This window comes from Neltuma alba, unplaced genomic scaffold, assembly GCF_004799145.2.
Source record: "Neltuma alba isolate B1F8T4 unplaced genomic scaffold, ASM479914v2 tig00011426_pilon, whole genome shotgun sequence".
NCBI classification, from domain to species: domain Eukaryota; kingdom Viridiplantae; phylum Streptophyta; class Magnoliopsida; order Fabales; family Fabaceae; genus Neltuma; species Neltuma alba.
In genome coordinates, this window is record NW_021636109.1 from 159 (window position 1) to 4432 (window position 4274).

Consider the following 4274-nt stretch of genomic DNA (forward strand, 5'->3'; position numbering starts at 1 on the left):
CATCATTAGATTAAATTAAACAAGATTTGGAGATGTTGTAATGCACGTACTGCTCATTGTATCTGCAAAAGTTGTGGACTTAAAAAATGGAGCTAGAAAGTTCTAAAGGCGCCTTAACAAGGTAATTTGGTTGTGGTGATCATGAATCTAAAGTATAACAGGAAAGTCCACACACAAATAATAGGATAATTAGGGGCTTAAAAAAACTGAACTTGGAAATTTGGAATTGTTTTTTTCCCTGAGAGAGAGGAGAGAGAGAGAGGTGGGAAAAGCGGTTCCTGGTATTGTATTTTCAAGGCCTGGTTTTGAGAAAAGGTTCAATGCATGTAGCATTCCCTGTGTAAGACAGGGGAAGGGGAAATGAAGCTGTTGACGACACCTCTGTTTCTTCCTTCCCAATATAAAAACTTTCCTCTCATTCATTCCATTCATCTCTTTAAAAGCTGCTTCTTTCTCTCTCTTTTTTTCCCTGCTCTTGTGGGGTTACTGTTCTCTAATGTTCTTGATCCTTCTGCTTCACCTTCTCATCGTCTTCTCTGCTTCGTTTCTGTCGATCCTGGTCGTGTTCCTTTTTGGGAGGTTTCAGTTTTTTGAGCTTGAATTCTTGCTGTACTCATGCCTGCCCTCGTCAATTACAGTGGTACGCCTTCTGAGCCTTTCGGATTTCTTGAATGTTGAATCCATTCAAAATGGTCGGGTTTCGATGTCTGGTGATAATTTTTATGCATGTTTGCCAAGTTTGGATTCTTCGCGAGTTTCTTGTGAATTTTGTGGTTTAGATGAAAAAAACTCGTATTACATTTCTAATAGATTTTATTAGAGTCAGTTTTCTCCATTTTACCAGATGGCATCAGCCATATATTGCACACAGTGTGTTAAATTCAGAAAAAAGCTAATATCCATTTTAACAGGGGATTGGGGGGATAAAAAAGAGCTGATATCTATGTTTGCATGTGTATGAATACTCTTGAGCTCGCCCTTGTAATAAGAATAGTTGAAGAGGGGGAAAATGGATCTACTTCTCTCTGTGTGACTGAGTACATAATGCACTGGTTATAATGTATCGAGTGCTTAAATCTTATTATAAGTGGGATAAATTATGGGACGCTTCTGGTTGAATATGCCATAATTGGGATCCATTTTTGTGTGGCTGATTTCGTGAACCGGCTTTTCAGGTGATGATGACCTCTATCCTGGGGGTTCTTTTTGCCCAAATCCTATGGATTTGGGTAGGCTATATGCTATTGGTTCGAACTTCGATATTTACTGCCCTCCTAGCAAGCGAGCTCGGATCAGTGCCCCCTTTATGTTTGAAAAGCCTGAGTCTGAGCAAGATCAAAAGCCTACAATTGAAGTCCTTCTGATGAATGCCTATTTGAGATATTCAGACGGCTCCCTACTGGCAAAGAAAGGACCTCATGCGCTGGTGTGTCTAAGAGATGGCTTATGCTCATGAGCAGTATCAGCAAAGCTGAAATCTGCAAGCCTGCTTCATCTGATATTGAAATGAGCCTGGCGGATGAGGATCAAGATAGTGAAGACGATGGCTACCTTACAAGGTGTTTGGAAGGAAGGAAAGCAAATGATGTAAGACTAGCTGCAGTAGTGGTTGGGACCAGTGGCCGTGGTGGACTGGGGAAACTCTCCATCAAAGGAAAAACTCTGGATGTGGGGTCTCTAACATTGGCCTCTCGGCCGTTGCTCGTGGCTGCCCTTCTCTCAGATCACTTTCTTTATGGAATGTGTCTTCTGTTGGGGATGAAGGCCTTATTGAGATAGCGAAAGGATGCCATATGTTGGAGAAACTTGATTTGTGCCAGACTTCGTCTATTAGTAACAAGAGTTTGATTGCCATAGCGGAGGGATGCCCCAATTTGACTACCTTAAATATTGAATCATGTCTAAAGATTGGAAATGAGGGACTGCAGGCTATTGCAAAGTTCTGCCCCAACATACGGTGCATCTCTATCAAGGATTGCCCTCTTGTTGGAGATCATGGAGTTTCAAGTCTGTTAGCATCAGCATCCAACCTATCAAAGGTGAAGCTTCAGTCTTTGAACATTACTGATTTTTCTCTGGCTGTCATTGGCCATTATGGAAAGACAATTACGAATTTGGCTCTTAGTGACCTCCGAAATGTCAGTGAAAAGGGCTTTTGGGTCATGGATGTTGCTCAAGGTCTGCAGAAATTGATTTCGCTTACAATTACTTCTTGTCGAGGGGTAACCGATGCCAGTATTGAGGCCATTGGTAAAGGTTGCTGCAGCCTGAAGCAGATGTGCCTTCGGAAATGTTACTTTGTATCTGACAATGGGCTAGTAGCATTTGCCAAGACTGCAGGATCTCTTGAGAACTTGCACTTGGAGGAGTGTAGCAGAATCACCCAGGCTGGGATTATTGTTGCCCTTTCAGATCTCAGATCAAGGTTGAAGTCTCTCACACTTGTGAAGTGTATGGGAATTAAAGATATAGATATGGAAGAATCTATGCTTTCTCCTTGCACGTCTCTCCGATCTCTTACCATACGAAACTGCCCTGGTTTTGGTAGTGCAAGCCTGGCTATGGTTGGGAAGTTATGCCCTCAACTTCAGCACATCGATCTCACCGGGCTTTATGGCATAACTGATGCTGGTCTTCTCCCTCTCTTGGAGAACAGTGAGGCAGGACTTGTCAAGGTGAACCTTGCTGGGTGTTGGAACTTGACTGATAACATAGTTTCAGCATTGGCAAGGCTACACGGTGGAACGCTTGAACTGCTGAATCTCGATGGCTGCATGAAGATTACCGACGCAAGCTTGGCTGCAATTGCAAATGACTGCCTGCTGTTGAATGATCTGGATGTGTCAAAGTGTGCAATCACTGATGCAGGTTTAGCTGTTCTTTCCAGTGCCAAGCAGCTCAGTCTGCAAGTACTCTCCCTTTCAGGCTGTTATGATATATCAAACAAGAGTGTCCCTTTCCTTAAAAAATTGGGCCGGAGCTTGGAGGGGTTGAATATTCAGAACTGCAATTCAATTGGAAGCAGCAAAATTGAGTCATTGATGGAGAGCTTGTGGAGATGTGATATTCTGGCTTGATGAATATAGTAACAAGTACATCTGCCGGATCCGGGAAGGGTGTGCAATTGAAAAAGGCTTTGAACTGGAAGTAGAAACTCAAGAATACACAGTACTGTATGAAGTCAACTCACAAAGCCTGTGAGCTGGTGACATTCGGCATACTTTTTGGGCTGATATGCTTATCCCAAGTGGACTAGGTGGCGGTTTGAGGACCTGGCTGTTTTCCAGTGAACCGTGGCAGATCCCTTCTTGACTACCCACCCCCTCTTTTTTGCAGGCATTTCTTCCCCGTGAAGTGCTTGTTTCAACGCTTTTGGCCTCTCTAGCAAGACTGTTTTAAGGCTATGGTTCCCTGAAAAATACAGACATCAAGTCCTGGTTGATGGTTTGGTCTCCACTTGTGGACAATGCATTGTTTATGTGAGGTCTTACTTTGTGTTGCTGGATGATGTATAATGAGTATTTTAGCTTCTATGTCCGTACTTAAGCTTAGTTCATTTGTTCTTAAAGCTTGATGTCAGTGTAGTTTCTCGTGTCTTTTAAGAGTATTGCCACGCTTGAAAGGGATGAGGGACTTGTCTTAAGTTTTCCCTAGGGTTTTCTTCTGAGCTTTGACTTCGTGGTTGTGTAGGTCAGTTTTTAAGGCTTGGTGTCTTGTATTCAAGGGCTTTGGTGGGGGCAGTTCCGACACGTAGTCTGCCACAATAACCCTGTTTTGGGGTTGTTTTTTTTTTTTCTCCCCAAATCGAGTCCTTGTTTTTGCAGGCTTATCTTGCTTTATCAATTGTACTCTGCATGCCACTTTGTTGATCTATAATAGAATAACTACTTCCTACCCTTGTTGTAATCTCTTTCATTTTTGTTGCGAATATTTGTGTGTGTGTGTGTGTGTGTGAGAGGAAAACATACTGTATTATTGTTAGTAGCAGAATACGAAGATAAGGAAAATGTGGGGCAGGGAAAGTCTTGAAAATTGAAGTGAACAGAAATGTTGGTGGAGCCCTGGGTATCAATGCGAGTGACAAGTGTTTTTTCCTTGGGGAGAGCTGGGTGGTGGCACTGATGCTGCATCTTTAGAGGAAAGAGCAGCAACCCTTTTTACAGGTAGATGCTCTTTATTGTAATTATGTCTAACGTTCAAGTGATGTACTGATGTTGAACTGTGCTGAAGGATCTGACTTGATATAGCCGGATCAAATTTATTTTCCAGTTGGT

The 4274-nt window shown here is 42.6% G+C and overlaps 1 pseudogene; it reads left to right on the top strand.

The window, feature by feature from the left end:
* The first annotated feature begins 392 nt into the window (after positions 1-392).
* Positions 393-3899, top strand: LOC114713430 (EIN3-binding F-box protein 1-like; annotated as a pseudogene).
* The last annotated feature ends 375 nt before the right edge of the window (positions 3900-4274 follow it).